We start from the raw sequence: 14,557 nt of genomic DNA on the forward strand, positions 1-14,557 counted from the left end.
GAGAAGAGGAGGAGAAGGAGGAGGAAGGGGAGAGGAAGGGGGAGGGGAGGAGCTGTTAAATAGGCCTGTCTTGAGAGGCCCAGGGTCTGTTAAAGCAGAGACAGGCAGAGGAAAGAAACACGCGGGCCGTCTGGGAGGAAGAAGCAGGGAAAAGTGAAAGGAAGGAGAGAAGAGGCCTAAGCAGGGAAAAGTGAAAGGAAGGAGAGAAGAGGCCTGCGGTTCGGAGAGCAGAGGGGAGGATGGCGTGACATGAGGATGGAGAGGTAGGAAAGGGCCTTGTGAGGCTTGTTGAAGAGTTGGTCTTGACCGTAAAGGCAATGAGAAGCCACTGATGGGTTTATTCATCCATGTATTCAACAGCAGCTTACCAGGTAACCCCTTGACCTGCGGTCCTGATGCTGCAGACACAAAGGTAAAAACACCTGCAAGCCACTCCCATGCCAGATGGGAGTCAAGACACGCGAGAAGAGGTCAAGGCAGACTTTTCATCCCAAAGGAGTAAACTAGTATCTTGGTTGGTTCCTCCAGCGCAGACCCTGAGACAGGAATACATGTGCCAGTCACTTACTTGGCAGAGGTGATCCCAGGAAGCACTGGTAGGAAAATGGAAAAGTGACACAGAGACGGAGAGGAAGCCATTAGAAGGGGACCGGCAGCACCTCTGGTCAGCCCAGCTCCTTCCTGCTGGGGTCCTTGGGGAGAGCACAAGGAACACACCTGCCTAAGGAGAGGAGCTGTGGTTTCCATCATCCAGTTCTCATCTGTCACTGGCTGAGGCTGCTCCTGGGGACACTGCTGGCCTGTCCCTTGTACAGGCCAGGCCCACTTCTGCTGCAAAGAAAGCCGTCTGGAAGAGTTGCAGAGTTGCAGTGCCAAGGGCAGATGGACAGGGCACTGACCATTTCTGCCAAGATCAACCTGTACTGTTCCAGAGCCTTTTGTGGTCCTTTAACTCATCTGCATTTCATTTACAGTGATGACCTCGAAGTCTCTAACTCCAGTTTTAACTTCTTCTCTGGCCTCTGAATCCTTTATATCAACCAGCCATCACCCGGATCTCTCCCTTTGGATGCACCATGAGCACCTCAAATCATCAGGCCCTAAACTTGATTCATATGAATCCCCGTCCGCACCATCAAACCTGCACCTCCAGTTTCCTTCCTGGGATGGATGGAATTCCAATTACCCAGTCACCCAAGCCAGAAACCAAACCCCTCTCACCACAGCCCCTCAGTCCCGTCACCCCTTGGTCCTCTCCATCACTCCTGGCCTGAGGGCACCTCACCCCTTTCACCCAGGTCGCCACATTGGGCCCGGCTGCCCTTCCCACGCCCATCAGGCCATTCCTGATGCAGCCCACATGAACCTTCCAGGACACAGATCTGGTTGGGTCGGTTCCATGATTGAAATCCTAGATGCCTCCCCCACTGCCCTGAGGGTGAGGTCAAACACCTCTGCATGGTATAAAGGCTTTCACATCTGGCAGCACCTTCCAGCCAACCTAATATCCCACGCCACCATGACTACCATCCCACCTCCTATGCTCCAGCTGTTCTAAATCATTCCTAATTCCCTTTACACACATTCATTCCTTTGTGCTTGCTAAACCCACTCTCTAAACTCAGCATCCGCCGCTTTATCCATCTGGCAAATAATCCTTTCCATCTCAGCTCAACTCCGCCTCCTCCGGAAAGCCCACCGTGATTTTCCCCACACTCCCACTGTACCTTACATGTCCTCCTTCAGAGCAAGGACGTCATGAAATAATAAAATAGTCATTTTTTAGCTGCAGATCTGCCTCTCCCATGAGCAGCTGGAGGGCAGGGCATGATTTCATCTTTGTTCCCCCAGCACCTAGCACCCTAGGCTGCTCCCAGAAAACCCTCCATAAATACTGGCCATCCAATGAAGTGACCAGGCTCAGGTGACACTGCTGGACAGTGGTTGAGCTGAGCTGAGAAGTTGGACTCTTTTACGCCCTCACATCAACACAGGTGACACATACTTGTTAAGACAAGACAGCATAGAGCTCCCAGCACAGCGCTGAACCCTGTCAGCAGGACCCAGAGTTGTTATGGTCGGGGGGACAACGTGCACCCAGCCATCCTCACTCTCTCAGGACCAGAGGCAGGATCAGACCAACAGATAGGATTTGAACCTGGGAGGAGCGAGGAGTTTCTGTCCTATGGCACTACAGACAGCCTTAGATTTAGAGACCCTGGGCTCTAGCCATGTGGGCCAAATGGCTAGTGAGCATCGGGGGACAGATCTGCCATCTGGTGGGTGACTGGACAAGTTGCTTCCCCTCCCTGGGCCTCCGTGTCCCCATCTGTAAAATGGCAAATTGTACCAGGTCCCTTCCAGTTCAAAAATATTACGATTTTTACTGTTATTCCCATCCAAGAAACAAGTCTTGGACCAGCAACACGGTGTGGAAAGAACATAGCATTCACTCGGGGACAGCTGCCCTCTGCCTAGCCTCTGCCCTCAGTACCTGTTACCCTAGATGAGTCTCTTCTTTTCTGCATTTCCTCGTCTGTTTCCTCATCTGTTTCTGTCTGTAAAAGACAATCATGGAAGTCACATCATCAGGCTGCTGTAAAAAGAAATGTGATGAATTATGTAAAGTGTCTGCCTCGCTGTTTGACCCCTGATGGATGCCGTAATCAATGCAGTTCCCTTCCCCTGATACTAGGAGGCGCCAGTGGGTGCCAGGTGCCTCCCCAGCTCAGCCCACAGAGCCTGAGTCCAGCCCACCTCCTTCCCTCCCTGCCTCTCCCCCCCATCCCATGTGTGGCTTCCATCCTTGCCCGGGTCTGGCGGAGGCCCCGACTGGCCAGGTGAGTGTGGTTAGCCACTGACGTGACCACCCAAGATCCCAGACCAGAGTGGCCTAGATCCACACTGAAGTCTGGTCGCTCCAAGTCCAGAACTCCTGTCACAAACCAGAGCAGACCCCCATGTGACACAGGCCCCCTGGCTCTCTGCCCACTCACTGTCCAGCCACATCCCTCTGTCCCCAGGTGACCCCACTGCATTCCTGCGGTTTGGGGTTTGCCGGTGTGGTGGCAACCAAAGTCTTAGCCCCCCTCCCACCAGCAAATGGGGAGGGGTCTCCAGGGGCCAAATTCTTTTTCAAATGAGATTCCCGTGGTTTCCTCAGCTGAGGCATCTGCGGGGCAGAGAACAAACAACGTGGAATTAAATTTCTCTGGAAAACAGGCCCGGCGAGTGAAGATCTAAGCATCTCTTTGGGCAAGGGGCCGACTTCACCCAGTGCCAGGCTGGACGCCCACTGCCTTCCAGGCCCAGCAGTTGAGCGATCCCAGCTCCTGAGGCCGCACACCCCTTCCCCCACTGGCAGCCTCCCCACCCTGTGTGACCTCAGAACTGTCACCAGAGAAAGACTCTGGATTTTACCAGATTCAGCTGGGGCACCCTGACCAGAGACAAGCTAAAAACCCCTGAAACAGGAGCATCCTCCCAGGATGGGTCCACACCAGCTGCGTCGGATGCTGTCACCACTGTGGGGCAGGATTTCAGGGTCAGGTTGCAAAGACTAGGGGAGGCAGTGAGACTGGCCGTCTCCCTGGGTCCCCAGGCCCCAGCAGCACATTCTAGAGAGACAGACTCCAAGAGTCACAGAAGGGAAAAGAACGAAGAGGCAGAACCACCAGATGACTTCCCCCTACGCTCCACCCAATACCATCTTAAATCCCGGCAAGAGCAGCCCCGGTCCACGTGGTATATGCATGCAATGGAATATTATTCGGCTGTGGAAAGGCATGAAGGACCGATCCATGCTACAATGTGGATGAACCTTGAAATCGTTATGCTAATTGAAAGAAGCCCGTCACAAAAGGCCACATGTTGAATGATTCCATTGATATCAGATATCCAAAATAGGTAAATCCGGGGCAGGAGTGGGTATAGCTCAGTGGTAGAGTGCATGCTTAGCATGCGGAAGGTCCCAGGTTCAATCCCCAGTACCTCCATTAAAAAACAAAAACATTTCAACAGAATAGGTAAACCCAAAGAGACAGAGCATAGATTAGTGTTGCCAGGGCCTGGGAGAGGGAGGAATAGGGAGTGACTGCTTAATGGGTATGGAAGTTTCCTCCTGGGGTGATGAAAATATTCTAGAACTAGATAGAGGGGGAGTTGCACAACATTGTGAATATATCAAATATCGCTAATGGTAAGCTTTATATGCAATTTAACACATTAAGAAGGAGAAAAGCAAGGCCCTAGCCCCGGGTCCCCAGCTGCGCTCTGGCCACCCCCATGGAAGGAGGAGTCAGAAGGTCCCACCAGAACCGTGGCTTCCATTCTAGACCTCACTTGGCATACCAAGGACTATGGCATTCCCTGCCTCAACAGCCCTGAGACTTCTCCAGGTTTCTTTTTCCAAAGGCAAACTATCCTGGGCCCTGGGGCGCAGGCAAGGGACAGCTGTTTGCAGGGGAGTGAATGGAATTTAGCTTATCTGGCCTGGGCTTTCCATCCCTTCTGGTGCCGGCCGGAGCCAGGAATGGGAAGAGAAAAGAGGGTCAGACCACAGCCCACGGACTGGGACCCGGGAACAGCTACCTGCTGGCACAGAATTCTAAGTCATCAGAGAATTATGAATTTGACCTTGGCCTTCAAGGTCATTAGGAAGTTATAGATGCCAAGATAGTTGACTAGACCATATTTGATGAACAGTTTGTAAGCTTGACTTTTGGCTTTAGATTATTTAGACTTGTATTCGCCTGTATTTGTCTTCTGTTGCTGCATAATGAATGACCACAGGCTGAGTGGCTAAAACACCCATTCGTTAATGCACAGCTCCACGGCCAGAAGTCTGGGTGGGCTTGACTGGGTTCTCTGCTCCCACAAGGCCAAAATCAAGGCATCAGTTGGACTGGGCTCTTATGAGGAGGTTCTGGGGAAGAATCCACTCCCAGACTCATTCAGTTTGTTGGCAGGATTCAGTTCCATATGGTTGTAGGACTGAGGTTCCCATTTTCCTGCCGGCTGTCAGCTAAGAGTTGCTCTCAAGAGAAATCTTTCCCGTGCTTTGAATCTCTCTAACTTCCTATTCTGCTAACAGATAGGAGGAAACACTCTTCTTATAAAGGGCTCATCTGATTAGGTCAGGCCCACCTAATGAATCTCCATATTTTAAGACCAACTGACTTGGGACTTTTATCTGCAAAATTCCTTCATAGAGTACCTAGATTCATATATGATTGAGTGACCAGGGGATGGGATCCTGAAATGGGGGCATCTTCAGAATTCTGTCTACCACTGCCTCCTTCTGAAATCTTCCTCCAGGCCTTACAAATGTTAGGTGGGGTGGCACATGATATAGCCAAGCATTCCAACTCCTTCTATATCAGGATTTAACTTATAGGAACTTTGCTTAAGCTAGAGCAAGTGTAGCCCACTTCTGTGGTCCAAATGCTACCCTTTCTTCTTCAATGACCTGCTGAAATGCCACCTCCTCCGTGAAGCCTTCAGCCTGAACCCTAGGCAGAATTAATCTCCTTCGGAGAACACTTGGCTTGTACCACCCTCTGTGGCACATCCCAGACTGCCTTGGTGTACACGCAAGTGTCCTCTCCACCCACCAGACCAGGAGCAACCCGGGGAGGGGCCACTGGACTTCGGACACTGCGCCAGCCCCTGCAGGGATCCAGGAAGATGAACCAAATGCCATCCCTGCCTTGGAGGCTCCCTCACAGTCAAGCAGGACCAAAGAACCTAGCATGCCCATCATTACACATACCTTCCAAACACCCTGTGATGCGCATACGCTTACAGGTGAGGAAACTGAGACACAGAGACATTAATCAATTTTCCCAGAGTCACGTGGCCCATGTATGGGGGGGTGGGCAGGCAGTCCAATTCCAGAGACTAAGGTTTTAACTCCCACACTATGCTGCCTCGTAAACTCTTGAAAAATTCAAGCCTCCTGAGTTCTCACTTGAAGTCAGTCTTTTCATTTGTTAAGCAGGCTGCCACTGTTGTACCCACTCCAACGTTCAGATGGCTTCACATGTAAAGATGTCTTTCTCCCGCAGAGGCAAGGGGTGTCGGCTCTGCTCCCTGTAGCTCTGCAGGGACCCAGACTGCAGCGAGGGCCTTGCCATCCCCCTGGGTCCTCCATGTCCAGCCAGGGACAGGGGACAGAGGGAGCCAAGGTGTTTTCAGAGGTCAGACCAGGACGCAGCATGGTTTACATTTGCTTGGCCACAGACCGCTGGCCAGAATTCAGCCCATGGTTCCATCTGACTGCAGGGGAGGCTGGGAAATGTAGTCTCACTATGTGCCCAGGAGGAAAAAGAACCTGAATCTGAAGGACATACAGCCTGGGGGCTGCCACAAATGCCATGCCGGTTGGCCACCCATGGCTCCAGGGGGAGCTTACATGCAAAGGGCTGCCTGGTGCAGTCGGTGACAGAAAAGCTAAGTTCAAGAAGTAGAGACAGGGTGGGCACGCCAGGTGGGGGAGCCAGGGAGCTGTGAGAGCAGCGTGCTCTCTGACTCACCCCTAGGCTCAGCAGGAGACCTTGCTCATCCGATGAGCTCACCTTGGACCTAGAACAATGCAGGATCACACGCAGCATCCTCCTTCTCCAGACAGGTGGTCCAGAAGCTTAGGTCATCGCTGCTTCAGTCAGGGAGAGGGCACAGGCACTGACGTCCCTAGGAGTATCCCCAGACCCCCACTCCCTCAGGCAGAGGGAGAGATCCAAGCAGGGCAGCCACAAGGCTGGCAGTTCTGAGCCCCCAGCCTGTCTGGTTTTGGCTACAGGTGGCTGATTTTCTTTTCAGATTTAACCCTGAGGTGTCAGAATCACCAAACGGTGCTCGAGAGAGGAGGCACTTCCATGGGCCAAGTCCAGTGGCAGTCAGGCAGCAAGAGAACAGAGTGATGCAGTGTGCCTGGGGGAGCTCCGGGAGCCCAGAGCAGGAACGCCACAAATTGCTTGGTGGCCAAAGGTTTGGTAGTTTCTATAAACATTTCAAGATCAGAAAGAGTAGAAAGGTACCCACAAATTGATGTGGTAGCTCAGAAGCAAGAACTGGACTACACAAGGACACAAGGACACATTTTGTCCCGTTGTAGTATTTCCAAACAGATAAAATTGCTTCTTTAAGGAAAAAAAAAAATCACCAGATTATGTCCCAAAGCCCAGGACAAATTATTTGGCCCAGAGAAGTCATACAACTTAGGTCCAGTCAGAGTGATGCAGACTCTGTCTGTCATGAGGGAGGAAGGAGTGGGACAGGAAAAGGATATTTTAATAAGAGCACGTTCACACCTGCTCTGGGGCCCACCCGCTGCTGCTCCCCAGGTCCCGGCCTGGGCCCCAGGAGGACGGGTATTCCTGAGGCCACAGGACCCTGTGCAGGGGGATGGGCGTGGCACTAACTGCCCCGCATTTCCTCCACTTGCCTCTGTGGGGGTTGAGGAGGCCCCAGAAGGGAAGGATCTGAGTCTCAATCTGCCTCTAACACCACTAGTCAAGGGTCCTTAAGCAATACGTCCGCCCCCAGCCCAAGCCTCAGCTGACCCACCAGTCCAGGGAGATCTGACCTCCAAGTCAAGTGCACATACCCCAGGGTAACACAGAATGATCCACTGACATGTGGGAAGAAAATTTTAGAATTCAAAGTATATGTATTTAGATGTATTTCTATCTAAAAGAAAGAAAGGAATTCAGCTCTACTGATACTTAACGTAAAAACTGACCAGGCCACCCCTACTCAGTCTGTTTTTGGGCAATAATGTCCCCCACATTAGTCAATGTCTGGAAGGAGGTACAGTTGCTCCATCAGGCAGAGAACTTGAGGACGGTACCCTCACTCTCGACTTTTGACATATCATGACATATCGCCATTTACATAACGCCCATTTCAGTGGAATTCACAGATTGTCACGTTTGGTTCAAACTAAATTAATTGGCCTTTCCAAAGGACAAGTGGCCTGAGGGAGGGTGGGTATAGCTCAGCAGTAGGGTGCTTAGTATGGATGAGGCTGGGGGTTCGATTCCCCAGGACCTTCATTAAAAAAAAAAATGTTTTTAAAATAAATCATCCTAGGACATGCTTTCACTTGGCATTTCGGAAAGGAAAAACAAGGGTTGTGTGTTGAGTGCAACCGCAGAGATTTCCCAAAGTGAAAACTCTTTTCATCAGGATAAAGGTGAAGTTTAAACGGTTGGTAAGGAAGTAACTTTGGGGGAAGGAATAGATTATGACAGAGCATTTAGAAACAAAGTTTGAAAGTGTTCCCATTGTTACCTGATTTTACTGCTGAAAACTTTGTGTGTTCCCAAGATCGTTCGTATCTACCCTTCAAAAAAAACAAAAAGGAATTTTTAACTTGCTTAAAAGTCTTCCAAGTGAAGAGCTTGAGTGGGCTTAAAAATCCATTTGCTGAGAGTATTAAAATGCAACATATTCCAATTTCTTTGCAGGAAGACCTGATTGACATGAGAGAAGATGGAAATTTGAAAGTCAATTTTGAACAAAATCTTTGCATAATTGGTGGATGGCATTGAAAACTGAAAAACAAATGTCACGGTTTAATGAGCAGAGCCCACGATGCGCCTCGTCAGTCTGGATCTCAGCATCTTCGTGAGGCCTCCTTTTCAGCTGTGACAGCCTTTAAAACTGAATATTGAAATAAACCAAAGTTAGTACCAGACATTAAAGTCACTGTGCCGCAAAGAGTTAAATCAGGATTTTCAAAAATGAAAAAGGATCTTCAATATCATCTTCAGTATGAGAGCAAAAAGGGACTTTTCTACCATTATTAAATGAAATGCCATAAAAATGCCTTCAAAACGGTTTTTATTTATTACATTTTTCATTTCTTGCTATAGAGTTTTATAATGTGCATAATGTAATAATATACATAATGTCTAATGTACGTAATGTCTAATAATACACATAGTTTATTCATACATGTATAGTCTACATAATATTTTATAATACACATATATTTTTGTAATATACATACTAATGCATATTTCTGCATATAGTTCATGGATCTAATTTATTAAGCTCCATGTATGTAATTTATAAATAAATAGGTATCAGAGATGCCTGCTCAGCATTTCTTACTGATGATGTCTGAACACTAAAGTTTGAGTTCGAGGACCCCAGCGCCCGAGGGTCCCTCCAGCTCTGGCACTGGAGGCCACGTGGGGAACACCCTGCCCTAGGTAGGGGTATTCATAGTAAAGATGTCCCTGGATTGGGCCTCACCGGGCGCAGGTGGAGTTTCAGGCATGCACACTGTATAGCTAAGGAATCAGAAGCAAAAAAGAGTAAGACCTGAGAAGGACTTCACCTCCCATGGGCAGCCCTGTCATAAAGACCAAAATCCCCTCCCCAGGGATAAGAAGGACCTCAGTCTCCTTCTCGCCTCTCCCACTGCCGCCAGAGAAGGAAAACAAAACTTTCTTTCTGCTCAGAGGGAATCCAGGGGCTCTGAGAGGGTAACTGTCTTTCCTGAAGCATCACAGCAAATTGGCGATGGAGACTGAGAGTAAATTCAAGCATCCATATATTCAATGGACTATGACTCAGCCATGAAAAAGGATGAAATCGGGCCTTTTGCAGCAACATGGATGGACCTGGAGATGATCATACTAAATGAAGGAAATCAAATATGAAGTCAAATGAGAAAGACAAATATCATGTGATATCACTTATAGGAGGAGTCTAAAAAAATGATACAAAACAGAAAGAGACTCACAGACATAGAAAACAAACTATGGTTACCAAAGAGGAGTATAAATTAGGAGTTTGGGATTAGCAGACACAAATGACTATATACAAAATAGATAAACACAAGGCACTACTGTAGAGCACAGGAAACTACACTCCATACCTTGCAATAGCCTATAATGAAAAAAGAATATGAAAAAAGGTGGGGTATAGCTCAGTGGTAGAGCATATGCCTAGCATGCATGAGGTCCTGAGTTCAATCCCCAGCACCTCCTTTAAAAATAATAATAATAATAATTAAATAAATAAACCTAATTAACCTCCCCAATTTTTTTTTAATTTTTAAAAGAATATGAAAAAGAATATATATGTATGTATAATCGAATCACTATGCTGTACACCAGAAACTAATACAACATTGCAACTCAACTATACTTCAATTTAAAAAAAAAATTAAAGTATCCAGAAGACCAGGTATGGCCTTTTATCTGTTCAGCTCTCTCTGGACCTTGATGCAGAGCCTGGTGTTTAGTTATCAAAGTTCTGCTGGGAAGCCCTTCCTGCTATTCATTTCAATCTTGCACACTTGCACGTAAAGCCTGGAAGGTCCAGGAGGCTAACCAGTTTTCTGCCCCATTGTAACAAAAACATCCCTCCCCAAGGTTTTTGTTTTTTTTTTTTCCCAGTGGGGTGAGGTCATTAATTAGGTTTATTTATTTATTTTTACAGGAGGTACTGGGAATTGAACCCAGGACCTTTTGTATGCTAAGAATGTGCTCTACTACTTGAACTATATACCCTTCCGCCTCCCCAAGCTCTGGCATCCGTCTTAACCCCAAAGAAGAGAGAGTCCCAGAGAAAAGTAAGGCCTGCCCCTCTGCTCCCCTCTCGAGGGGTTCAGCACTTCCCTGAAGCAAAATGATCTTTCTCTGGCATGAAGATGTTCACATTGCTCCCGCCCTGCTCCTGCTCTGCTTAAAAGCATCTCCTGTGTCTCCATTGCCCATATCAGAAAAGCTAGGCTGCTTAGACCAACCCACATGCCCTTTATCCCAGGGCTCAGCCCACCTGCCTCATTCACCAGCAAGATATAGAAACCACACTAGCTACTTTAAGCAGAAAGGCATTTCATGCAGGTAATTCCGTGTTTACAAAATCCATCAGAAGGGCTAGAGGAACAGGCGGCACCTGCAGGAGTGACTCCCAGAAAAACATGCGACCCACCTTGAGGACTGTCCCCTCTGGTACCATCAAGCAGGTAAAGAATCAGGAGCTGCCCAGGGTCTGTTGGCTTCAAGAACAATCCCCTGACTGACTCAGGGGTCAGGAGGCCGTTTCAGCAACCACCTCTCCCCACCCACAGAGCTGGACACTGGATACTGGCAGGCAGGTGTCCCAAAACCCAGTGTCTCCAAAACACTGATATTTTTTCCCCTATGAATTCATCTACTTATTTTTTTTTAATGTTGACCATTTATTATTTTTTTACTGGAAGCACTAAGGATTGAACCTAGGACCTTGTGAATGCTAAGCATGTGCTCTACTGCTGAGCTACATCCACCCCACCTGGATTCATCTATTTAATATAGGGATGTAACAGTTGTCAATATTAGGCACTATAAAATGTAAACTGTGCTGAGAAGCAGCAACAAGCCATGGTCCCAGGTCCGTCTGATTGACTGAACCCACCGCCTACCCAGAACTCTAGCAGCAACAGAGTCTAAGGAGTGCAGGGTCCAGCCTCTCCAGCTAAGGAAGGCTCACTAGGAGAAGACTGGGTGGAGGTTGATGCTACACACACTCTGTCTCTCCAGATTCTTCTCCCAACATTCTTCCCACACTCACCCTGAGTTCCAGCTCCAGAGACCTCTCCGAGGGTCCTGGGAACACCCTAGGCTCTTCCTCACCTCTCTGACCTTGCTCAGACTGGCCACCACCCCCCTCCACTTTGAATGTCCTTCATAATCTGAGATGTTTTCTCTGACTCCATGAAACAGGGGTTACTAGAGCCCAAAGCTGTCCAACACAAATATAATCAAGCCACATATGTAGTTCTAAATTTTCTAGCAGCCACATATAGTAGGTAGAATAACTGCCACTCCCAAAATATCAAGTCTTAACTCCTGGAACTTTCAAAGGTTACCTTATTTGGAAAAAGGATCTTTGCAGACATAATTAAGCTAAGGATTTCAAGGTAAGATTACCCTGGATTAGCTAGGGGAGGCCCTAAATGTCACCATAAGGGTCTTTACAAGACAGAGGCCAAAGATAACACACACAGAGGAGAAAGCAAAGTATAGACGGGGCAGAGATTAGAACAATGTAGCCCCAAGCCCAGGAATTCCAGGGCAGCCACCCAGAAGGTGGAAGAGGCAGGGAACAGATTCTCTCCTACAACCCATTTCCAGGCTGCTGGGCTCCAGACTGTGACTGAATACATTTTTGATGTCTTAAGCCACCAGGTGTGTGACCATTTGTTCCCACAGCCTCAGGTGAAATTAATTTGGAGACTATAGTTTATTTAACCCAAACCCTGCAAAAATAGTACCATTTCACCATGTGATCAATATAAAAAAGCATAATGAGTTGGTTACATTCTTTTTTTTTTTTTTTTTTGCAAACAAAGTCTTGGAAATCTGAATTGTCTTTCACACCCACAACACGTCTCAATTTGGACCAGCCACGTCAAAAGGGCTGAAGAGCCACATGTGACTAACGGCTACCATCCTGGACGGGTCAGCTGCCGTCCTTTGTAGGCCTCTAGGTGAGAGATTTGGGGCCATGTTTGCCTAGGAGTCACCCTCTCCCACAGACAGTGTGCTTCTTGGGGGCAGGAACCTTGTCTCATTCATCTCTGTATCCCAGGGCCTAAACACAGGAACACGCAATAAATGTATTTTGAATGAAAGAAAAAAAAAGAGATTTGTCAGAAGCTACATTTTGGGGGTTTATTTGATTGATTCTCCTTCTTTTTTAGTGAGAGGAGTTCAGGATACATCAAAATGTAGGTGGGATTTTTTAAAAAATCTCCTTGGAATCCCTTCTCTTAGAAGCATGGATATAGACCAAGTTGCCCCCATCAGCCAGAGAAATGCTGCATTTTGAGATTAGAAAGAAATGCTGTGAATTGGCCTGTATCTATTAAAGAAATGGAATCTGGGGGAGAGGGGGATAGCTCGGTGGTAGAGCAGGTGCTTAGCATGCATGAGGTCCTAGGTTCAATCCCCAGTCCCTCCATTAAAATAAATAAGTAAATAAATAAAAACCTAATTACCTCTCCCCCCCAAATAAAAGAAATTTAGAAAAATAAATAAATAAATGGAATCAGTAATTAATAACCTTCCAAAACTGAAAGCTTCAGGCCCAGATGAGTTTCCTGGTGACTTCTACCAAACATTTAAGGAAGAAATTATACCAGTTCTCCACAATCTCTTTCTAACTCAAACTCTCTAACTCATTCTATGAGGCCAACAATCCCCAAACACAAAACCAGACAAAGACGTTGAAAGAAAACTACAAACTGATATTGCTCATAAGCATCAACCCAAAAATCCTCAACAAAATATTAGCAAATTGAGCCCAACAAGGTATAAAAAGTGATACACCACTGCCAAATGGGATATATCCCAGGTATGCAAGGCTGGTTCAATATCCAAAAATCAATTAATGTACTTCCATCATTTTAACAGGCGAAAAAGGGGGAAAAAATTACATGATCTTGTCCAGAGAGGCACAAAGAAATGCTGTCCCATCCCCTGGGGAGGCTGATCATGGGAGGGAGAGGGGGGAGCAGGGGGAGGTTGGGGGAGAGGCAGAGGAGGGGTGGGAGTCGGGGGGGCAGGGTCTGTGAGGCGGCTGAGGCTGGAGTCAGTGTTCGTGAGACTGGCTTAAGGTGACGGAAGTGGCCAAATGTGAAATCAAAAGAGTCAAACCTGCCAGGAAAGATTGTAACCCTCAGACACAGGTCATCAAGGTGGGGTTTCCAACCCTGATGAACTGCAGCAAAAACTGTCCCTGGTGCCCACCCCCAGGGAGGCAGCCAAGGCCAAGGCCAGAACACCCCAATCCTGGCCTGACATTTCACGCCCCGCCAACCTGCTCCTTCCACCTGAAAAACTCAGCAGCCAGCCGCCCGTGAATCAGGCTGCTTGGGCACTGCCCGCTGGCTCACAGCTACATCCACCGCAAGGGAGGGGCAGCGTTTTCTTCATTCAAAGACACAACTGCTCACCAAGCCATGGGCCAGCTGGGCTGTGCGAACACCCAGAGACGCCTTTCAGTGTTACGGCCAGGAGGGCACACCTTTCACAACTTTGCACAGCTGTGCTAGCTGGTCTCCCACGACACTGGCTCCTCATGCCACCATGAAGCCACAGAGCATCAAACACTTTAAGACCAGAAGCCTTTGCACTGAGCATAATGGGGCCACCCACCTGTCCCTGAGATTAGTCATTGCTGGGATCCCCACGGATCTTCGGGCTGGAGACTTTGCCAGCTCCCTGGCTTCAAACCAACCTGCCCAGATGGAGTTCTACCACCAGTGCCCCCCCAAAATGGCTGGAGGCCTCCTCACAACATTCTGGGATCCCTGGCACAGAACAGGGAGGGAGCTGGAGCCAGGGAGAGGGGATGCCTGGACGTCTGGACTTCCTGCCATCATTCCCATGTGGAATCTCCACCAGACTGTGCAGAGGGCTAGCCCGTGAGTGGGTGAATGAATGAAGTCAAGCCAGGCTCTGAGCCCCTTTTCAAAGCCCTCCAGACACTCAGAGCTTCCTCTCTTGGCCTGTGGGAAGGGTCTGCTGTCCACTGGCATCTTGCTTCCCCAAGG

This window comes from Camelus bactrianus, chromosome 16, assembly GCF_048773025.1.
Source record: "Camelus bactrianus isolate YW-2024 breed Bactrian camel chromosome 16, ASM4877302v1, whole genome shotgun sequence".
NCBI lineage: Eukaryota > Metazoa > Chordata > Mammalia > Artiodactyla > Camelidae > Camelus > Camelus bactrianus.